Consider the following 25,765-nt stretch of genomic DNA (forward strand, 5'->3'; position numbering starts at 1 on the left):
TTAGTACACATACATTCACTACCTTTAATAAATTTCATAAGTAAAAAACATGTATGATATGAATTATTATAAACTAGCAGCTATTACCTTTTTCGGTGTTGAGAAGAACATCTGATCATCAACTACCTCCACTTCATCCTGTGTCACGGCCTTCCTGGCATCCTCTTCCTCTTCAACTGCCTGATATCGATCCTCGACACCCACTTCAGTCTCCTTTCCCATTTCCTTCTCCCTTGCCATGTCCTTCCCGGCTTCCTTCTGTACATTAACACTTGTCCATATAACACGTACTGATTTTCCAAATCATATAACACATTGTGTGTGTGTGTATATATATATATAAGATATAAATATTATTACCTCTTTTTCCTCCTCCTCCTCCTCCCCCTCCTTCTCCTCCTGCTGCTGCTCCTCCTCCTCCTCCTCCTCTGCTTCCTTTATGACTTGTTGAACCATATCCAACTCCTTTTATGATGGCTTTTCCCCAGTTTCCAACATTCTCACCATCAACCTGGCTATTTTCTGTAGCTGTGTAGTAGAAATTAATGTCAGCATATATAGTTGTAAATTAATTACGTTGGTTCAAATATAATATTTATAGATTACCTTCTTGGAATCATCACCGCGTCGAGTAGTTTTCCCAAAATACTTAGTGATACCAACATGCGTCCCTACCCCTCTCACACGACCTAGATGCTCTGCTTTGCCAATTGCCCTAGCAAGAATATCATCACGTCCTTCAGGCTTCCATTTTCCTTCCTGTACCTCCTTCTCACAGATCCTCTACATACACATAAAACCATTAAGCAACTCACAATTATATAAATCCGACTACCAGTGGTAGGAGTGACATATTTTTCAAACTTACAATTTTATCTTTGATGTCCTTATCATATTCAGTTTCCGTCTTTTCATTCTTAGGAGTGTGACCTTCCACCCAAGCGTCGTGACGACTGAATTTTCCAAGCTTTGCCTACAATTCATTCATCACATTGATATCCTCTCAAAATATGTATGATTACTATGAACATATATAACATTCATCACCTAATAGTCTAATACTATAAGAATTATGTACTTACAAGTTTCTTCTTAATCAATCTATAACCACCTCGGGAGCCGTAAAAGACGGTCTTTTTCTTTGAAATGTTCGCCTTGTTCCTCTCACTCATAGCCTTCATCAAATAAATTGTATCAAGAAACGTAAGCATGACCAAACACTAAACTAAGTTTACTTCTTTACTTATTATTATTAAGTTACCTTAAACTTGTCAGACTGTCTATAAGAGATATAGCTATCCCAATGGTCCTGACTGACATACGGATACTTCTTTTTTGGTGGGTTCTTGTTGATCATCTCCCCGGTTTCCTTATTGAACAAGTGGTTCTCAGCAATCTTTAACTTCTAAGATCTGAGGGCTTCCCCTGTCTTTTTTTTAGGTACTTATCATACATGTCGGGGACAACCTAAGCTAACTGCATATATGATGAGCGTAGTTGGTACAAGTGTTTCGGCTAATACACATATCAAGTAGTAACTTAATTTCAGCTAAAACATTTATTATTGTATATACATACCTTTATTCTGTTTATTAGCATGATGTTTCGTATTTACTCAGTTCACTGATACGCGGCGTACCGAGAGGCACATACTGTCTTACACAACAGCCAATCCAACTCGCAAAATACCCGGCATACTCACCATATGGCAGCCCCGTATCTTTATCCCACCGTAAAGGATTAGGTATCTTTGAATTTATTGCTTCTAGGGAAACCCTATGGCGCATTCGACCCGCAGTGTGTTGCAAATTATTCTCATCACCTGAGTCATCGCCTGACGCATTTCCATCATTTCTTTTCCGCTTTTGGACCATATCTAAAGCAAAAATTGATAAACAAATAATAACAATGCATACTTATAATAACAAACAAATCTCTAGAGAGGAGGATTTATTACTTCTTTAAAGAGGACAATCCGGATTGATCTGGCGACGGCAATGACGACGATGACGATGACTGCGACGACGATGGGGAAGTCTGGTGGTTGAGGGGAAGCTCAATTTTTGAGGATATTATGTGGGGGAGAGGAAGCTCAGAGGATATATGTGTGAATAATACAACACTTGCAAGACCTTGTTTATTGGAAAGTAATAAACATGGTAGAAGAAAAACCGTTGTATTTTGTTCCCAAACATACAACGGTTTTGTTTAAAACCGTAATTGATTAGTACTATCTACAACGGGTTTGAAATAACCGTTGTCTGTAATATTTTCATGTTGTTTGATTTTCTCGCCAAGAAATAAAGTATCATTTTTGTATACATAACAACGGCCTGAATCGTTATAACTGTACACGTCCTGAACAACGGTTTGGGTATAACCGTTTTACTTTATATTTCATTGTGTTTGATTTTACCGCCAAGAAATAAAGCATCATTTTCATATAGATAACAACGGCCTGAACTGTTATAACTGTACACGTCCTGAACAACTTAGGTATAACCGTTTTATTTAATAATTCATTTTGTTTGATACGATTTTTCCCTAACCCTCCCCCGCAATGAAATGAAAAAAAGTTTACAACAAAGTTTTGATATATAACAGCAAGACAATAATTACACATGACGTAAGATATCTTGATTGGATTGCTGATATTTTCACGGCTGCCGGGAACGTTTTTTGGATTTGCTAGTCTTTTCATTAACCCAAATACCTTCATCATGATCATCCCGTGTATATATGTTTGGAATGTTAACATTTTCAACATCATACCAAATTGCGATATAGCACTGTGATCAAGTCCTTCAAATTCGACGTCTTCATCATCTGGAATTCGGCGATGGCAAGATAGAACAACTAACCACTTCTTATCCATAGGACCGTTGTTAATTGGTGTAATATGACAACGGCTTTAAAATAACCGTTGTTGATATATGTAATATGATAACAGCTTAACAAAGAACCATTATCATTTTGTCTTATTATTATCATAACGGTTCCAATTCCTATTATCTTATTATGCAGTTTCCATTCTTTTTTATTATTATAAGTAGAAAATTAGCCATTATAATATTTTATTTGGTGGATTGCATTTGAGTGTAAAGACTTAATTAAAACGTAGTAACAAATAACATAAATAATTAAACATTAATTCAAATAACCACCATAATCAAAATACAACTCATAATGTCAGATAATAATTAAAGACTTAATTAGAATCTGATGAAGAATTAGGATAGTCTTCAAGCCCAATTTCGGCATAGATCAAGTCGTAGATCGACTCTTCATCATCAGCAGGCAGCGCAGGTGGAATGACCTCTTTCTCCCATGAGATAGGCACGGTGGCAGGAATGTGATGCCTCCTGTAATGTGTCAGCAGACGATGATCAACATGGGTCGCAACTCATAGATAAGGGCCCTTTTGTTTAGCATCCGAATAGAAATCCTCTTTCCCCATATCTTTCCCCGCAAATCTAGCCCCTAATGTTCTTGCCTGACGAAAACTATCATGGCAGATTGGCAGTTGGCTTTGTCAAACTCGATAAAAGCGAAGCCTACAAAACCTTGCTTGTTTGTAGACATAGGGTACACTTTTTAACCGCAGTGAAACCAGAGTCATGAAGCATTTGCGTCAACCACTCAAAATTAGGGTTTAAACCCTTTCCATTCCCATCATAACGAACCGGGAGATTATGGAGAATGCAAGCAAAAGGATGTGCGTAACGATTACGTGATTGTAGCTCCGATACATCAGCCATATTTTTTTTACAGAGAAATTTAGAGAAAAATTAAAGAGTAAATGTTTGATAATTTAGATTTCGACCTAAAACATTATGAAGACATATTTATAGAACTATTTTGGTCAAATTGAATTTTTATTAAAGTTCTTGATAAAGTTTTGCATGCAGTGGTCAAACTAAGAAATCTAATCAAATAGTGATAACGCTTGAATTGAAAAACCGTTCTTTCATAATTAAAAATGATAACGGTTACAAGAAACCCGTATCTATAACATAACAACGGGTACCACAAACCGTTGCTGGTGCTAATTTAGTAACGGCTTTATAAATGCTGTTTTCTTAAACTGGTAACGGTTGTCTAACAACCGTTGATAAAAGTGATTCTATAACGAGTTTTTGGAAACCGTTAAAGTTTTTGACAACGGTTTGTTAAGCAGCCGTTGTCAAATTATAATAACAACGGTTTTCGAGGGAAACCGTTATTCCTATTAGCACGGTCTAGGTTTCTGCCAATATTTGAAAAACGGTAATCTAAGTGTCGTTATTAAATGCATTAAACCGTTGTGATACGCTCCTTATTGATTGCCAAATTTTGCGTACTATATGTTTTTACATATAAATATATAATCCTATTGGGAACCCCGTGCATCGCACGGGCTTTCCAACTAGTATATGTGATATTTTATGATTAAGTGTAACTAGGTTTAAACCCGTAAAATTCACGGGTTGTTATCATCTATGCTATATAAAAATGATTTTTAAAATATATTTGTATTGAATACAATAGTTATATATTTGTCAACTATCGTAATAGCTATATAGAGTTGTCGGTGGAACAATTATGGTTATTAAATATTGTACCCGTTATTGGTGGTGGGAGAGGATGGAGTTTTTGTTCCTGTTTTATACCCACTTACCCGTTAATCTATTAAATTGATTATTTTATTAAAGTTTAATCAAATTGTTTATTTGCTTCATATATATATATATATATATATATATATATATATATATATATATATATGTATATATATGTATATATATATATATAGAGTGAGCATCCCATGAGTCTAGCATCTTAGATGAGTCTAGCATATCAATAAGGACCATTGGATCAACAAGATCCAACAACCCTCGTTCAACCACGTCACCCCTAAACATTCAGCCAAATTATAAAACCTAAACATTGTTTATCGCAGTCTTATTATTTTCTTAAATTTTCTCTCTCTTCAGATATTTTCTCTGTTTCTCTCTCTCTCTAGTAACTGCAACCATCTCTCGTTGCCAAAAAATATTCCACAATCAAGTAAAATTATCACCACAATCAATCGAAGATCTTCAAAAAAGTATAGTCAAGATTCCGTTACATCCGTTTCTCACATATTGGAGAGGTATAAATCGCGCTCTTTCCACAATTTTTTTAAAAAAAATTTTGTTGTGATTGATCTTATCGAATGTTGTTCTTGATTGATATGAAGAATTTGTCAACTGATTTCTGTTCAATTTTGATTTTCGTTTTCAACAAAAAAAATTAGGGTTAGTGTTGTGCTTAAAGTGATTAAATGATTTTTAGTCCTAATTTGTATGTGTTCATATTGTTGTTGTCGATTGTTCATACTATTAACTTTGATTGTATTGTTCATAGTGTTTGTGCAAAAATTAGGGTTATGACCTGATGAAATTGTGCAGTAGTTTTAATTTGTGGTTTTTAATTTACGGTTGAATTATGTATTAATGTGTGATTTTGTGGATTGTTAAATAGTTTTATAATATCATTTTTATATTCTTCGCTGTCGATTCTATGTATTCATAGTATTTGTCAATAAGCTAGGGTTACGACATTATGAAATTCATAACTGGATTTATTTTCATGAAATTGAGCGGTACCTGTCGCGATTAAATTAGCTTTTGTAAAATTTTCAACACATGTTACTGTAATATTGTTACTGTAATATTGTTACTGTAACAATATTACTGCATCACATTATTGTATGGTGATTTTGCAAAAGTATAACTGGACTTGATTTCAAGAAAATTGGGGTAAATTTGGGGATTAAATTTTCATAAGATATTTGACGCATGTTACAGTATCATTGTTACTGTAACATTGTTACAGTAACATTGACACTGTAACATTGTTACTGTAACATTGATACTGTAACATTATTACTACACAAGATAATGAAGTTATTATTGAGCAAAGGTCAATATTTTTTTAATCGAACTTGCAATATTATTATAACATTATATATTGGATGTTGTAACATCATAAAATAATATTGTGTGCTTTTGTCCAATTAAATTTAATGGTATAGCATTGTTATAAACTCAAAAGAGTGATGTTGAACACTAATAATGGTCAAATCTTTGTTTTAAATTTCAGAAATTCAAGAAGAAAGTTTGATTAAGCAACACAAAAATTCGAGTTGCGCAAAAAGATGGCACATACAAACAAAGAGTAAGACACCGACATGAAGATATACGTGAAGATGACAACGTTATTGAAGTTGAAATGCTAGTATAGACTTTTAACATTGTTGTGAGATTTTGGCGTGGGATTATGATGTAAACTTTAACATTGGTGTTTTGTGGTATTATGTAACAGGTTAACCTTGCCTTTTGTCATTGAAATGAATTCAAGTTGAAACTTAAATATTGTTCTGATATTACTTTCATGAATCAATTATGTTACAATAATAGAAATATTGTAGTAGCGTCAACATCTTGATGTTACAGATAATACTAATACAATAATAATTAAAGACTAATCTCTACCTTCACATTTTTAAATTAATCTATACACTCTGTTATATAGTAAATGAACAAGATAATTATTACTCTATCGTTGTTCTCGTGTTACTGTAATGATTTCTTACAGTAATCGTGTTACTGTAACATTGATCTCCCTTTGATGAAGTAAATTAAAAGATGTTACAGTAACATTATCACTTTAAAGTAGCATGATCAGGATTAGTTGTATAAGTGTTAATGTACCGAACTAAATAATATTTCTCTTAATATTGTCCAATGTTACCTTGATAAATAAATTATGCAACAACAAAAAATGTTACTATAATAATAATCAGCCTTGCTTATGAAAAATAAATACATGAATGAAAGTTGTTATTGTATTACAAACGAAACATTAAAAGCTCGTAAACTCCATTATGTTGAACCTCTTTGTAGCGTCGATGTAAACTTTTGAATGGTGGTCCGCAAAAATCTGCTTATGAAAAGAAGAAAAAATCACTCGAAACTGTTCGGAGGTCTTGATCATTAACAGAGGATGACCGATGATTATGAGCCTCATCGAATTCACTAATATTACAGCTCCTTCTTCGGTATAAATATGATATAACAGTCAATCCTTGGTAAATTGATTCACCTCTGAGCATGAAAAACATTGACAACGATTAATATAAAACTATATTGCTATTATTATGAAAGACTCGTATTACAGTAACAATGTTATTGTTACTGTAAATATTGAAAAACAAGTTATGTTTTACTGTTATGGAGACCTAGTATTACTGTAACAATGTGACAATAAAATATCAACATCGTATGAAATTGATGAAATAAAAAGAAAATCGCCAAACAAAAAAAAACTCAGATGCAAAGGAGTAACAAAATTATCTGTACACATATTCTTACGATCCATACAACTAATGAACATAAAATCCGATGAAAAAAAAAACTGTTCCGGGTGTAATTCCAGAGCAAGTATTGTTACCACCCGTGGCTTGTAGAATGATGTCTTGAGTTGGATTCCTCACGTCTCTATCGTTCCTCTCGGCCTCTCCTGCAACAATGAACGAACTGAGGGCTTGGCTTTGTGCCAAGCGTACTCACTCCGACGCTCAAGTCAGTGAACTTAGTGGGATAAGTTGTTATTACTTGGCTAAGGATATATTGTAGAGAGATAAGGAAGATATTACCAGATGAATAGTGATTCTTGGGTTAATTTATGTGTCCTTTCCTCAATGAGGGTTGAGGAGTATTTATAGACTCACCTTTTGTCACGTAGTGGCCAAGTGGCCAAGTGGCTAGCAGGTGGAAAGACCGTTCTACCCTCGGCCGATGGACCCATGTCAGACCGGCCGAGGGGTCTTGGATGTGAGTACGCGGATACGTGCCCCGGCTGGCTAGTTGTCTGGCCGAGACCCAAGTGACAGGCCGACAGGTGGCGTCGGCTAGGCTGTCCAAGGTGTTGACTTGCTTTGGATATCTTTGGCCTTGCTCAATATGTTGACTCGGTCAGCGGGTGCAGAATATGCCCCATCAATTTGCCCCCAGCGTAGTCTATGCCGTGGTATGGGCTCCGATGTGTGTTGAGCGTATATTCTGCGATCATTTTTAATAAAGCTTGTTTATTTTGCCTCCGGCTTGGCCGGGGTCTTTATCTCATTTTCATCTGAGTTGTCTTCTTACGTTATTAATTGAGTGCTTCTTTTCTGTTTCTACCATCGGCCTAGCCGGGGCAGTTAGAATGTGTATCTCAACTATACTTAACGTTTTTAAACATGTTGGCCTGTCGGTGGCGTCCTCGTTCAAGCTCGGTCTTAATTAGCCGAGGCGTCGGATTTGCGCTTCCCAACGGTCGTTGTGAACATGTTAGCGTATCGGTCGTTGTGTCCCCGCTGCTTCCCGGCCTTGGCCGAGGGAATCGGGGATACGGCGCGACAGCGTTCGTATTTATAGACGATATTGATCGCGTCCTCGTTGATGCTCGGTCTTAGTTAGCCGAGGTGTCAGATTTGCGTCTGAACTGTACTTATACGTTCTTAAGCTCGGTCTTAATTTGCCGAGAGCAAGTCGCGTTTCCCTCGTCTCGTTCCCGGCTTTGGCCGGGGCAACTGAGTTTACGTTTTGACTGCTGTTGCAAATATCTAGGCATATCAGCTCGTTCCCCCGTCGCCCTCGGTCTTAATTAGCCGAGGTGATCGAGGTTTTGGCGCTGTCTGTCGTCGTAAATATGTTAGCATGTCGGCTCGTTCCCCCGTCACTCCCGGCTTTGGCCGAGGTGATCGAGGTTTTGGCGCGGTCTCTTTGTTGTAAATATCTAGGCATATCGGCTCGTTCCCCCGTCGCCCTCGGTCTTAATTAGCCGAGGTGATCGAGGTTTTGGCGCTGTCTGCCGTCGTAAATATGTTAGCATGTCGGCTCGTTCCCCCGTCACTCCCGGCTTTGGCCGAGGTGATCGAGGTTTTGGCGCTATCTGCTGTTGTAAATATCTAGGCATATCGGCTCGTTCCCCCGTCGCCCTCGGTCTTAATTAGCCGAGGTGATCGAGGTTTTGGCGCTGTCTGCCGTCGTAAATATGTTAGCATGTCGGCTCGTTCCCCGTCACTCCCGGCTTTGGCCGAGGTGATCGAGGTTTTGGCGCGATCTGTTTGTTGTAAATATCTAGGCATATCGGCTCGTTTCCCCGTCGCCCTCGGTCTTAATTAGCCGAGGTGATCGAGGTTTTGGCGCTGTCTGTCGTCGTAAATATGTTAGCATGTCGGCTCGTTCCCCCGTCACTCCCGGCTTTGGCCGAGGTGATCGAGGTTTTGGCGCGGTCTGCTGTTGTAAATATCTAGGCATATCGGCTCGTTCCCCCGTCGCCCTCGGTCTTAATTAGCCGAGGTGATCGAGGTTTTGGCGCTGTCTGCCGTCGTAAATATGTTAGCATGTCGGCTCGTTCCCCCGTCACTCCCGGCTTTGGCCGAGGTGATCGAGGTTTTGGCGCGGTCTGCTTTCCTCCGGGGATGGCCTCGTTGCCGCGGCGACGCTGTCCTCCCGCGAGTGGGGGAAGGACTTTGGTCGGCCACTGGCAGTATGGGTTCCGCCGGCGTCCTAGTATGCTCCGCTCCTTGCACTGCCCCCGACAAGTTGTTCAGGGTCACTTTGTGGGTCCGGGTCACCTGCGGGTGTGCTGCCGTAGCCGTCGTTGCGGCGGGGGTGATCGGCGTATTACCCATCAGGTCCAGGAGTAGCTTCAGTTTGGCTGCATCGACCACATGTCCCATGATAGTGAACTGGCCGGCGGGCAGCGGTGTTTCTGGTAGTATCGGCATCCCGTACGCCGGTTGAATTACTCGGCCGGTGGAGGACGGCCCGATCTCAGAATTAGGGAATGTGTCGTCCTGGTAGAATGCGGTTTCGTCGGTCACTGTTACCTCTGGTTGTATTGACATCTTCTTAGCTTGTTGGGTGGGTTTTTGTTTGGGAATGAATGTGACTAGCTTATAGTATCTATCCCCACAGACGGCGCCAATTGTTCCGGGTGTAATTCCAGAGCAAGTATTGTTACCACCCGTGGCTTGTAGAATGATGTCTTGAGTTGGATTCCTCACGTCTCTATCGTTCCTCTCGGCCTCTCCTGCAACAATGAACGAACTGAGGGCTTGGCTTTGTGCCAAGCGTACTCACTCCGACGCTCAAGTCAGTGAACTTAGTGGGATAAGTTGTTATTACTTGGCTAAGGATATATTGTAGAGAGATAAGGAAGATATTACCAGATGAATAGTGATTCTTGGGTTAATTTATGTGTCCTTTCCTCAATGAGGGTTGAGGAGTATTTATAGACTCACCTTTTGTCACGTAGTGGCCAAGTGGCCAAGTGGCTAGCAGGTGGAAAGACCGTTCTACCCTCGGCCGATGGACCCATGTCAGGCCGGCCGAGGGGTCTTGGATGTGAGTACGCGATACGTGCCCTACCGCTAGTTGCCTGGCCGAGACCCAAGTGACAGGCCGACAGGTGGCGTCGGCTAGGCTGTCCAAGGTGTTGACTTGCTTTGGATATCTTTGGCCTTGCTCAATATGTTGACTCGGTCAGCGGGTGCAGAATATGCCCCATCAAAAACGTATCGTAAAAATTATAAGTTGAACATCAATTACGAAAATTAAAAATTCAATAACCAAATCGAGTTGCTGTAAGTGAATAAAAATTTAAAAGCAACTATAAAGGTGTAGATCTAGAAAAAAAAACCTAAAAATCAGGGGCTACTCTTTTTTATATGGCATAGATGCAAGCACTGAAACAACAAATCACTTTTCTAATGTTTATCGATAATAAATGATAACATTATAATGAAACAACTTCATCAAAAGAAGGTGCTAAATATAACATTATACAATTATAAAGATATTAGAACACAGTTTCATCATTCTTCGTAACACACTCACACAATAACACCAGTATTACAATTATTTCAAGTTCACTTTGTTCTCGCATTTTAATGTTATAGTAATTTATTCTGATAACATGCGTCGATTATTTTACGAAACCTAATATAATTCCTACAGTTATCACAATTTTCATGAAAACAAATCCAGTTATAAATTTTACTATGTCATAATCGTAATTTTTTGACAAACATTAAAAACACATATAGTAGACCGTAAACAATGTGAAGATGGTGTTATAACACGAAACATCAATTAAAAGTCAACAAAAATGGAATTAGAATCATGCTCTAGTTAACCACGAGATCTAGAAAATTAAATATTCAATTTAATCAACCACAAAAATTCTATTATCAATCTTAAATTTCTTTTTTCGTTTGCATTCTAATTAAAGATCCAACACACATCAATTAAAAGTCAACAAATCTGGAATTAAAATCGAATCATAATAGTGGCGTAAAATACTATGTTCATGAACTCTAAAACACACGAAAACTAGGGTTTAACATCCAGGTGTTTACTTGAGATGAAAAATCGTTGAGAAAATAAAAAATACATAGGAAAATCAAGAGGAAACTAAACATGAAGAAATAGTGAAGATGATTCACCTGAAGGAAAAGCTAAATGTTTGAGATCCGAAAAAATCAATTGATGAATGAAATCGAAATTAATGTCGTTGCTTGAATTAAATTAGTGATAATCGAAAATTTAAATAGGAGGAAAAAAATCATCGTTAAAAATCGTAAATCGACATCAATTTAATCAAAGACAAAGGATCAATGAAATTACTGCGCGCATGTTGGTGTCTCGTAGAATCGCATCTATAGTAGCAACGATAAATCGAAAAACACATGGAAAAAAGGAATCGAATAAGCGGAGGAAATTGGAAATCAAATTGAAAATCAAAATTAAGTTGAATAAATTGAATCGTATGACAGGAGTTGATTGAATTCTTGAATTAATTGATTCCAGAATTGAAAATTAAAATTAGGTTTGTATATTTGGGATATTTGTTTTACGGAGAAACGAAGATAGGGAAAAGAGGGGAATTCGTAGAGAGAGAATAAATAAAGAGAGAGAAAGTGATATTGAATTATGAGGATAGAAGCGTGAAACCGAGGTTTATGTAGGTTAGTTTTAATTTCGAGATTTAATCTCGGTAGTTGATTAGGAGTAGATCTAATGGATGAGATTAAAATGCTAGACTCACCTAAGATACCTAGACTCACTTGATGCAATTTCTATATATATATATATATATATATATATATATATATATATATATATATATATATATATATATATATACATATATTTATTGAAAAACCATTCAAAATCTTAATTTATCAACTTCTTGTGTGCGAAAAAATTCGGGATGTGATTAATGCTCATTGAATAAAATTTTACTCTTCTATTAGCTATTATTTCTCTTTTGTCAAGTTACATCAGAAAATATTAAATTTTGTTAGTTGATGGTTTAGATTGAAGTAATATGTATGGTCATACTGTTAACAATGAACTATGATATATTAATTATATGAATTTGGTTTTTCTTACTTTTTTTTTCCTTTATTTAATTTAAATATTCATTTATCAATAAAAAAGGATAAACTTCAACCACAAAAAAACAATAGAATTGTAATATTTTATTATTCTACAATCTAGAAAAATCTTTTCAACGTCTTAATTCTCATTAAAAATGTATGATAATTGAATATTTGAATGTAATGTATGATAATTGAATATGAAATAAATGTAGTAATAATTTATTTTCCTTAATTACTCATATGCCTTTAATTGCCAATTAATATTAATATATTTTTGATAATTAACAAATATTTATTTCCTTATATAAAAAGATTTGTTTATCAATAATTTTTTTCCGTCCGCAATTCTCTGATTGTCATGTCAATTCAACTTGTTATATAGAGTGCCATGTCAGCGGTGAGTTAGAGGATTAATATATAGTATGATGATAGATATAGATATAGATATAGATATAGATATAGATATAGATATATAGATGGGTTACTTCGGGATTGAGTTATTTCGTAATACATACATGAGTATGTATTGAAAAAGAATTGGGGTCAGGTTAGTTTGGGATTGGTTGTTTCGCACTCATACATGATTATGTATTTTGGCTGGATCATTTTGTTACGAGGTTACGCGATTCACATATTGTTTTATAGGGCCAATCTATGGACTAATAGCCAAAAATTCGAATAAAATAGTTAATATAGTTGTACAATTTTTATTTATATTAACAACATAATATTATAATTTGATAAATTACACATTTTAATATGTACATATTTATCTTAAGATTTCGGGTTATCAAAATAAATTAAAATGTAAACAAAATTAAATATTAAGTATGGGTTATTCTTCTACTGAGTTAGTCATATAACATATGACGATCTCATAGAAAAGTTGATGTATGATAAGTTTGAGAAGGTGCGCGGCAGAGTGAGGCGATTGGGTCTTAAGGGGATGAGGCGCAAGTGCATCTCTTTTACCAGAAAATAAATGAATTACGGAGCATATGTTATCAAATATCGAAATAAGTCAAATAACCTAATTCACTGGACCAGACAAAATAAATTGTAGTTTGGCCTAATCATGAGGTCTACTTTGTATATCCAAATCGTTTTGGAGATTACTATGCATGTTTAGTATACTTTACAAAGGAAGGAAATCACAAGCAATATTATGAGGTAAGATTCATATCATATTTTACCATTTATAACTCTAGTGTTATTATAAAAGTATACTTAGTCCACAACCATATGAAAAGTAGATTAAATTATTTTTCCAAAAAACTATTCTCACATTGTGAAAAATAAAAAATTCATAGAAAATTACAATCATGAACAAGGTTTCTCTCGTCTTCTTCATTATCATGTCCTTGGTTTTGCTCCACGGTATGTAGCTTTTTTACCTAAAAGTTATTTCCTATATCGAATGTATTTCAAAATTTCTCGTTTGTTATACAGTATATAGCTATGTTTTTCAACTCTAATGTGTTTTTGTTGATTAAAACACTAGCAGGAAGTGTAGCTTATGAGTATGGTTGCATTAGACCGGACACTCCGATTCATCTTCCAGAATGTAACAAGATAACGTGCGTGCAATATTGTGCTGCACATTTAGGAGGATGGGAAAACGGTACTTGCCTTGATGATCATGCTTGTTGTTGTCAAGTTGGGCCCCTTCCTCCTGTTAATGAGCACACTCATTAATATTTGTATCCCCTATTTACTAAATGAATAGACGAAACTCTAAATTTTTCCGTCTAAAAATATTTCCTAGAATAATGTTTGGTATTTTTAACATATACTATATGTGTGGATATGATAAGTTATAAATGAATATAATCTTTTGTATTTAAATATTTATAACATTTAACATTACATAATCTACACAAATTTATCTCCGATCTTTTTAGGATAAGGAAATTCTTTATTTAAAGAACTTATTGATAAAAATTTATTAAATTTTTATGATAGGAAGTTGCGCCTAAAAAATACTTCATCTCCCATCCACTCCAAAGGTAACATGTACCCACTTTTTTTCTCAAAAAAATGGGTTCATGTTACCTTTGGAGTGGATGAGAGAGAGTATGGTATTACTAAATATTTATTAAAATTCATTGATTTTTTATGATAAAAAATTTGAAGCTAAAAAATATGTTATATATTAGTAAATATTTGTAAATTAACATCATTAATTTCTCGGTAAAAAACAAAAAAAAAATCAAAAACAATACTCATTTTATTACTTCTTACGATTTAAACTTTTATTTATTTCTCTAATCAAAATACATTAAGGAGAAACATGAAAAATAAGTAAATTATCAATTTAAATTCTATAAAAAATACACTAAAAAGTAAAACTCTATAAATACCGTGTATATATTGCACGAGGTCTATATTAGCAACTTTATAAATACCGCGCATTCATTGCGCGAGATCTAAACCAGTTATTTATCAATAAAATATCTAAATATATTTTATTCGTAATTTATTTTCGTATTACAAATTTTACTTATCTAAGTATTTTTAGCATCAAAATTTCCATTTCTCTACCCTTACTAAAAAAACGTCAAACCTAATTTTTACTACGTTCTCTCTATTATTACATCCTTAACAATCTTCAATCTCCTTCAAATTATTCAATTATGATAATGATTTGAATATAGAACAAATATTTAATTCAGTAATCAATTATTACTAATCAAATTGACTCTTTATAGTTTTGTATTTTTTTTAATTAGGATTTATGTTCAAATAAATTATTTTTATTTGATGTGGGATGATGGGGATATTGGTGTAGCCGGATGTCACCGGCGACACGGGAAGTTGCTGCCGGCAAGAAGGTCGTCGGTGTATCACGTCGCCGTTGGAGGTAGTTAAGTAGCAGAGTAAATATAAGCGTTGCTGTACACTAGAACCTAATTTGATTTATTTTTCTTTTTTCTTCAGTGTACTGTACGCCTACTACCTTTGTATGTAGAAATTGATTGAGTTTTTCAATTTAGTATGTAGTATATAGTATGAATTAGTGACGCTAATCCAATTGGTTGAGTTTTTCCGGAAAAATTTTCAATGTAATATGCGTTTGAATACAATACGTAATTATTTGGGTAAAATTAGAGAGAATAGTTAGAGAGAAATTTAGAGATAGAATGGAGGGAAAGTGTAAGGGTATAATTGTCAACAATGTACTGCGATGAGTAAAACGTGAACTTCGAAAATCAGCACTTGTACAATATTTATTTCTGAATAAAATATGAGCAAGTCGTTGTTGATAAGTATGATGTTAGCAATAAGAGCAACTCCAATGCTAATCCAAAATTTTACTAGCTTGGAGTTACACATGCCCACATCACATTTATAAACTAATATTGTCAAGCTACAAATTTCTCTGATGCTAAGCTAATTCTCAAACAAATAAACAATATTAAATGTTTTCCTAGTAATGTAATTCTTTAACAATGCATAGTAAGAAGTTCAACATTTTGTTAAACCCGGTAGATAAAATACCGACTGAGTTATCAAGGCTTCAAGATTACGGCCGTACTAGTTTTAAACTCGCGAAACTCACGGGCTGTTGTATACTCTGTAGTTAGATGATTACCTTTAAGCTAATACTCCATATATTGTTAATCAACTTAAAGTCATACGAAAGTCGATATTACATAAATGTAGAATACAACAAATTAGAGTTGGTTGTTTGTATAATTCGTATCCATATTATTATTTTAACTAAATGATAAGTTATGAGTTTAAGACATGACTAAGATATAAGCCTGTCAAATTTCGGCCCAACGCGACTTCATCCATTTTTTCCAGGGTTAAAACCCGAAAATCTCGAGCAGAAACCCATTCGATATGAAACCCGAAATGACCCGTTAATTTAAGTGAAACCCGACACGAACACGTCGACCCGTTGAGTCAAAGATAAACTAAAATAATGTTAATAAAAATATTAATATTTATTGTATTATATAATATATTTGAAAAAATAATTAAAAAACTAAACATTGAATATGATTAAAATATTAATATTAAATATACTTTAGTTTTTAAAAAATATTTTTCGGATCTATAAAAGGCGTTATATACTAATTGTTGCCCAGCACTTTGCCCATAATAGCCTGACCAATAACCCGTATTTGAACCCACCGTACCCGGATGTAACACCCCCATTTATTTAGGAGCCTTTAGCAAGACATTCCCATTAAATAGGATTGTTACCATCTCGGTTGCCCGAGATAAATGATACAAATTAAAACAAACCAAAGTACTTTAATAACTTTACCAGAAATAATGGTTTTATTACATTGCCAGCCGATTAAATTTAAACCTTAACATTACAATATACTACGCAACGGAAATTACATAAAGTGAATAATTAATCTATGTGGTCTAGACTTCTAGGTAGACTGGCCAAGTCCTCACGCATTCCCATAAGCTCCCAAGTCAGCTAATCTTTAGTACCTGTCAAATCTGCTCCCCATTATGGTTCATCACAGGTGTTCACGAATACACTGTCAACCACGAGGTTGAGTAGGAATAACTAACAACAGTAGATAACAATATGGATATGCATGATATGACTTAATAGATCCATTCAGCCGAGTTCATCACTCGCAACACTATTCATCCCGCCAATCCCTGGCCGGGGCAGCCTCAACCCGAAGGTGAGAAAACACACTACATTACTATAAAGTAATGTCTGCCTCAACACACGGTTGATAAATATCCACCAGATGGCCTGCAGGCCAACCTGGGGCCTGCCTCGAGAATTCACGATTATAATCGTCTGCCAGAATAAATCTGATAACCACTATATATTACTGTAAGTAACGTCTGCCAGAATAAATCTGATAACCACTATACATTATTATAAGTAATGTCTGTCAGAATAAATCTGCTAACTAATGCAAATGCATACTTATATGAATGCAACGATAAATAATAATAATCAGCCGGATATAATCCACAATACTCAACCACAACGATATAACAAGTATGCTTCCAGCCACAATACTCATGTGAAATACAATAATAACAGCCAGTTGAGTAGTTATCCTACCTTTTCAACAAATACTCCCAAATAGCAATCCAATAAGATACTTAGAAATATTCCAACTCCAAAGCGCCGCCTAAACAATTAATAATTATAATTACTAAGTAAACTAATTATATAAAACAATTTACTATTTATATAACCAATTACTTATTACCTCATTATTCATTAATCAAATCATTGCGTTTATATTATCACGTGAATTAATATTTGTAAACCCGTCTCAGAACCCAAGTCACATAATTACTAAACCCATTCACCAACCTGTCAAAACCCATACACACATACCTAACACACCCCAAAAACACCCTTGTATATAGCCCAAACCCGACAACCACCAAGCCTACAACCAGGCCCCACCGTGAGCCACCCCTGCCACCAACCCAGCCATGATCTCACCATCAGCACCAACCACCATCCGCGGCTATACCACCATGCCTTAGACCCCCTGTCCGTACCACCCAACTCAGACACCGCCAAACAATTCCAACACCACCGCATCTTAAACCCGTCACCAGCACCATCACAGTCACCTCTACCACCTCCTGCCATCACCATTGACACTACTGTCACATGGCGGTCCCAAAGGTGGTTCCTTTTCCCCCGGAAAGTCAACAACGCGGCCACAGTGCTCGTCTTAAGACAGTTGCAAACTCGTCTCTGTTTTCCCCTGTTCTCACGCAACCACCGCCACAAGCCACCACCTACGACCTCCCTCGGCCACCCACCTTTGTCGAATAACCACTCAGGTCACAACCCCACCTTATCCAGGTCAAGTCGAGTCCAATTGGTGGGTCAAATTAAGGTTCGAGTCCCACGATCCCCAAACCCGCATAGCCTAGCCCGCCACCTTTAACCGCCCCAAAAACCATCACATAACGGTCAATTATGGTCAATGAAGGGTCAGGTCAGAATCATGGCGGTCCAAGGTCGTCCTAGGTCGAAGTCGTGGTCCATTAGGTCGCGTGTAAGGCGGCGTACGATGGTCATTAAAGGTCACGGTTACAAGCTTAATAACAAATACAATTTGAGTTTAAGACGGCTTTGTAATTCTTAGCTTAACACAATTATGCAAGACGATTTCTCCTTCTTCCTTTTAGATCTATTCTTTCTTCTTTAATAATTTTTTTTTTTTTTTGGCAACGATAAAGAAAGGTTCCTTACATAGTGCTTAGTCGACTCTCGGAGTCAGACTTTATTATTACATTACCTGAAACATAAGTTAAACTAAGAATGGGGTTAGCAAAAAGAAAAGGCTTCTTGAGGGGACGATCTGAGTTTGCCAAATGAGCGAATTCTTCTTTCCTCTTCTTAGTTAGTTGGGCTTCAGAGGAGTACCTGCAACAAGACACACTTACGCCTCGAGGACGTAGAGATTTACGGGAGAAAGACCTACTTGTAGAACAAGTAGATACATTGTGTCTCAGAGATTCATCCCCTTGGCCATGATTCTTCTTGAAGTTAAAAATTCTCTTCGTCTCACTCACTTGATGATTAGAATGATACCTGCAAAATCTATCTGAGGGGTTTCTTCAAAGCGTACGTGTAGGCGAGACACGTGACCGTTTACTAAACAAAGGAATCTTGCACCTCCTACGTCGAGCTGAAAAAAGGAATGACTCATGTTCACTTGGATCTTTATGGGCTTGGAAGCAAACAAAGGTGTTGGTCGTGTCATTCACCAAAGGACCAGGTAAGCAGGAATTAGGGGCGACAACCATATGGTCAACTTGGAGGATTTGAGAACCAGAAGGAGATAAGTCATCACAAATAGAGAAGGAGCTCGAGTTAACACCACCAATAGAGGACTCCCTCGAATTAAAACCATGAATCCCATTGATGGCTCCTGAACAAGAAACCGTGTCTTCATTTACCGTGTCTTCATTTACCATCTCCGTCTTCAAATTCTGCTTTTTAGAGCGTCTCCTCCTCTTCTTTCTCTTATAATGTTCTCTTGCAATTCCACCCTCCTTTGTGACCTTGGTAGTAAGGACCCGAATTGTCATAGTAGACATGTCTCTTTTATTGTAAAAGCTCACCTGACTGCCTTCAAGCATTTTTTGATAAGCTTGTTCGGAGATCCTTAACCTTGAATTTTCTCCACCATTTCTTGAGAACTCATGAACCGATTTTTTAGGAATATACTCGTTAACACCCATTTGAAAGTCTTTGTGATTGTGATCCAACTCAAAATTAGAAGAAGAATTTCCTTCGAGATTTATAGGAATACCATCATTCGAAATGGAATTATCCATGACAGTGGAGTCAGAAAGTGGAGTAACGCAAGAACCACAAGAAGATCCCCCATTATCGTTAACTAAGGTGTCCCCGGTTATCTCATCAGGGATATATCTTTTACTTTCCCTAGCCACCTCACATGACAATTGGTCCTCAATACTTCTCTTACCGTTATGATTAATAGCCCGCAAATTCTTAACAACATTGAGCTCTCTAAGAATATCTTTATTCTTACGTTCAAGCATTGATGCAGTTTCAAGATCAGTTTGCGCTTCCATGAGCAAATTAGTCTTCATACACGCTATAGCTCGACGAAATAGAGCCTTAGCATTTTTAGGGAAGGACGACAAAACCAAAGAGCTGAAGTTTATGGCCGCCTCATACTCATGGAGCTTATTAGCACAAGCCGCTAGATTCAAATTTAAAGAGATTGCTAATTGCAAGACAGATTTGACCTCATAGTTCTCCTTGGATTCCAAAACCAAACATAAGAGTCGACATGCCATTTCATAGCAGCCGCCAGCAGAGTCAAAAAGATTTTGCTTAAAGAATTCGTTGCCCCTCTCCTTAAGGAATTTAACCTTTAACAAAAGAGGTTCTTTCATTGGTAAGAAAGAACTAAACAGTAACCAATCATCCTCCTTGAACTCACTATTTCCATGAGCAATAACAAAATGTTTTAGAAAAATTTCATCAATGGAAATGCTAGCCATAACTTTTCACAAAACAACCCCAACTCAAAAAGTTAAGATAGAACACCTTTAAGAGGTGATAACTAAAACAAGTACTCTTTTAAGAGTATATTATTATTATGAAAAAACAAAAACCAGTGAAAGAACTTATAAACAAGGATTTCGGACAAAAGATTTCAGAAAAACCACCGCATCTGACCCTAACCCTCACCACCGTAAAACCCATCCCGAGTCCACCCAGAGCCCACTCTTCTAAAAAAACCCGACTACCAACACCCAAACCCCAGCAGCATCACCCTAGACTCTTCAACATCAACCCTCCGTAATTATTTCACCAAATCACACATGTAACCCTTACACACACAATTACTCCACAACTCATAAACACAGGGGAGTTATGTTCCGGGAATCAGAAAACCAAATTGAGAATCGAAGATTCTGAAAATCAGCGCATGGTACCACATCAGAAACGTTATGGCCGATCGGTGCCGGACAAAAACCACAGTACAAGCATCAAGTTGAGAAATCAGGCCTTATAAACCTTCAGTAGTCAAACAGGAAAAAACGAGACGGGGATGAAGGAATCAAGCACCAGATGAAACCGAAAGATTAAAGCTCAGAAAGTCTGCCAAACCAGAACCACGAACAGCTGCAACCAAGTGTTTCAAAACCTTTCGGACCACAAGCAAGAAGTCCTACAAACTCCTTAAGCTCGAACAACTAACCCGGGAAAGGGGAAAACACCCACCACGACGTAAGCAAGACCAACGAAAGCTCAATCAGAGGAGAGGATGGACAAAGAAGAGGGTGGTTAACCGCAACAGCCAACAACCACAGTCAATCGTGAAGACCGATTGAACCACAAAGAGAAAAAAGGGGAAAGGAAATGGGTAATCTAGTTAATTAGAGAAGAGTGGGAGTCAGAGATCCCCGGAGATGGGGCTTTGAGATAGGGCTTTGAAAGACGGCCCCATCTCCGGCGCAAGGGTGAGCCTCAAGAGGGACGGTGGGTGGAGGGACGATGCGGCAGTTTCACGATTGGGATTTCTAGGGTTTTCTGTAGGGAGAGAGAGAGAGAGAGAGAGAGGAGAGCTTTTTCGCCACCTTAAGCTATAATATTGACCAAGTATTTCAAATAATACTAATTCTTCTTTAATAAATTATTTTTACACAATTATGAGTAAGTCCGTTCTCACTGTCAAAAAAAAAAATATTATTCAGATTTATTAAGTATTTATAGTCTAGGTTTAGGGTGTATGAGATACCAATTTGGAAACTATTACTATTACCTTATTATTAATGCTAGATTTTGTGCTCGTGCGTTGCACGGGTTATAATATTGGTTCACCTCTCAATATTAACTAAAAAGGTAAGATATTGTGGATGACATGAACAGAAATGTGAAATTATTGTTGGAGTCAAATTTAATTTATCAACCTCTTTATTTAAAAAAGATATTTAAATTTAAATTTTTATTTTATAATTTTTAATTTAAATAATTATCTAATCAAAACTAATTTAATCCAAATAATTAATAATTGCATAGCAATAATTACCTAAAATACATATTAAATCCAATTTTATTTAGCCTTGAATTTCATGCGTTTTTTTCCTATATTGTCTCGATTTAGCAATTGGACAATAGTGTTATTATTGTATATTTTGGTCTAATTATAATTATTAACATGCCATAAAAAAATGAATCATACTTTAATTTAAAGATACCAACTATATTATTATCAACAAAATTTGTGAAAATACACCCCTATATCAAGAAATCACTTTATAGACATCAAAAATATTTAATTTTAAACAGAGGAAATAAAATAACGTGAAGGTCTTAAAAATAAAAGTATTCATAATAAAATGTTATTCAACCAGCAACAACGTCTCTTTATTTCTTATAATAATATATATAATGATGTTATATCTTATCATTATTGTTTTTGATGATGGTCTTCTTCTTCAATTTATTGTTGTCGTCTTTTTGTTGCTTGTTTATTCCCAAAAGTGCCCTTCTCTTTTTGTGAAATTTTATCCCGCGTGCGTTGCATAATGTTGACACAATAAAAATAAATTAAATTAATCAGCCCGAAAAATTGGTTATTCAAACACAAATTAATTAATTACATTATTGAATCCTTCTCAACTGAATCCTTTAATTTCTCTATCAATTTTCTCATAACTTTTTTTAATAGCTTCCTATTGCAAATCTTTTTTTTAATAGCTTCCTATAAACGGATATGTTGTTAGTTAGTTCATCCTCTTATCATCTAATTTCAACACTAATCTCCGCAACTTCACTCCCAAAAAGGGTTCACCACACTTATAAATTAAAAAATTTAATGAGATTTAGAGAAAAATAAATAACATATTAAGAATGAACTGGTTTGGCTCGACCAAAACAAAAGAAAATAGTAATTGACCGCGTGCAACTTCATATTGATATACGAAATATGTCCGCATCAGTACCTTTTTTTTTTAATCTCGACGAATGATTCAGCTAGATGTATTTTTTTTTAATTTCAGAAACTTATCGCCATGTGATATAGCGAGAGATTTGTGTATTTTGTTTCTCATTGGCATGCCTACTTCTTCATCTTAGTTCTCCTTGCTCCGACTACCAAACCACAAATTACCACCACAATTATCTTCCTCTCCCTTTCCTTGTCATATACACATCTTTTTTTGAATACTTATCCTCGTAGTTTGCAAAGAAAAAAGCCCGCAATATCGCCGTACATAACTATTTTTGCGATTTCGGTAACTTGGTCTTTACTTGAGATTGATGGTGGTTACGAACATTTTGTTCATCAAAGAAACTGTCAGGAAAGTTGAAGCCTAAGGTATCTTATATACTAAACATAGTGACCAGACTCTCCACCCGATGCATCTTGAACCGTTTTGATAAAGCTTTAGACGAATATTGGTTGTATCGCTCGATTGTGCTTTGGAGTCTGGAATAAGGTTCTTCGTTAACCTAATCTCATTGTGTTTCCCATGTGCGTTCGAGATCCCTAGATACACAGATAACAGATAATTTAAAAAGGCAAACAAGTATATATCACACATTTCTCTATTGGAGTAAGAGTTCAGATTTATACTCCCTAGTCAACCGATCTTATTTAAATTGTCTTCATTTGACTTTGGTACGAAAACAATATCCACTTTGAACAGTATCGACTTTGACCGATAATTTGTATTGGTAAATCGAAAACAACAGATTTTACATTATATCTCTACATGACTACATATATTGAGAGATGTTAATGGTAATGTGGCATAAGTTGACAACTAAGGTCAACTGGGACAATAGAATTGGTAGGATAGTGGAAAGTTCATGGCATACCTCAGGCATGAATATGACCACGGGATTTGCAGCCTTCTCATCGAACTCTTCACTGTTGGCATTTTCCCATCCCAGAATCTACATAATTAGTCAATAATAATTGAAAATTAGATATGTCAACCAACAAATATTGCAAAGGCAGGAAAATAGTTGTGGTCTTGTGGATGTACTTACAGATCGGGCAAATTCAATGACAGAAATCTGCATCCCCAAGCAGATTCCCAAGTAGGGTACATTATTATGATATACAATTGTGCTCAACTATCTACATACCCTAATCAACCCGATGATAGCAAAATACAACAAAATCATTCAAAAAAACGAAGGTAACCTTTAAGGAATCACCGGCGACGGTACTGAAACAGCCTAAAAATAGTGTTACCCGTCATCGACGTAACTGGTGGCATAACTATCGGAATTTCTCTTGTTCCATTCGACACATAAAACGAAGAGTCGTGTAACGGCCAAAAACAGAGCATACTCGCTGCATTTTTCATCCTATTTGTAATATTCATGCTATGGAGTAGTATGTAAGATGAGGAATAGAACGTGTATGGTTTGCTAAAGTTAGGCCATGCACAATAATCATGTTTATTAAATTACTTCATTAGAACTGTAATTCGGTAGGCTATAAGCTTCTCCAAAATAATTATACTTATTAACATTAAAAAATTTATCAATTTAATCTCTGTCATTCTTTACTAAAAACAATCTCTTGAATTCATCCATTATATTTATCTCATACGGTGCGCCAGACAATACATAACACAAATCTAATCATATGTTAATTAGTTTTTTTTTTTTTTGGTTCATAAGAGGGCTAAGCCCGACAACTAAGGAATAAAACGGGGTGTAGTAACACCCAACAGATCTTCACGAAGGATCGTCCGAAGAGCTTCCGGGGGAGCTTCAAGGTGCTTGATGATAGTAGACGAGTGTACTCCTTTATTAGCTAACCAATCGCTAGCCTTGTTTGCTTCTCGAAATACATGGCGTATGTGTACTGTCCAACCAGGCTCACGAATTAGTTCTTTGCAGCGAAAGACTAAATGTCGAAGGCTGTTACTAACCAATTTATCCTCCAAAACCAAGCTGATGCATGACTCATTATCTATATGGACAAGGAGTTTCTTAATTTGGAGAACCCTTGCTCTTTCAAGACCGGCAACCAAGGCAAGCATCTCCGCTCTCATAGACGTACATATACCACCCGAGAACAAATAAGCTGAAATAAAATTACCTGTATCATCCCGAAAAATACCTCCACAACCCGCGTGACCCGGATTCCCCTTTGAGGCACCGTCTGTATTGAGAAGACACCATCCATAAGGCGGAGGATACCAACGAATAAACACTTCTTTGCGGATGGAACCAGGTGAGGGAATGAATAGCGAGCGAAGTAGTAAATTGTTGGTGAAGGAATTCGATTGGGTACGTTGGATTATCATGAGCCCTATCAAACGCGACGTTGTTTCTCCACCGCCATATCCACCAACAATTTATCGCAAACTTCATCGACCAATCATTTAAAGCTTCGGCCACACTGTTACTAGCATTTAGAGAAATCCAAATCGGGAAAGGCGAGTTAAAGAAGGAAACATTAGTACTAGGGATACCGAGGTAGTGCCAAATACTGCGAGATACAGGGCAGTGTCGAAGGACGTGATCCATGGTTTTCTCCTCTGCTTGACAACGAGGGCAGCTAGAGTCATCCGACAGGTTGCGGCGGACTCTATTCACGTTGCACATGACCCGACCATGAGCAGCTAGCCATATAAAAAATTTAATTCGCTGTTGTACAAGAAGCTTCCATATAACGTGCCATCGAACTTGATTATCATCCGTCTCCGGTATAGTCCCCTTAATAATATTGAGAGCTGATTTTATGGTGAATTTCCCATGAGATGTGCCATTCCAATATAAAGAATCAACAAGATTAGGATCCATCGATAGCGAGAACGAGGCTATTTTTAGTAGACATT

At 36.3% G+C, this 25,765-nt stretch overlaps 1 long non-coding RNA gene across 1 annotated transcript; it reads right to left on the reverse strand.

Moving 5' to 3' along the window:
* Positions 1–23,382: 23,382 nt before the first annotated feature.
* On the reverse strand, positions 23,383–24,023 carry LOC141594275 (uncharacterized). The gene is made up of 3 exons (XR_012522091.1): positions 23,958–24,023; positions 23,784–23,861; positions 23,383–23,451 (listed from the first exon to the last, which is right to left on the reverse strand). It is a non-coding gene; the product is annotated as an uncharacterized LOC141594275 (long non-coding RNA).
* Between the last annotated feature and the right edge of the window lie 1,742 nt (positions 24,024–25,765).

The sequence above is a fragment of the Silene latifolia genome, chromosome 8 (genome assembly GCF_048544455.1).
Source record: "Silene latifolia isolate original U9 population chromosome 8, ASM4854445v1, whole genome shotgun sequence".
Lineage (NCBI taxonomy): Eukaryota > Viridiplantae > Streptophyta > Magnoliopsida > Caryophyllales > Caryophyllaceae > Silene > Silene latifolia.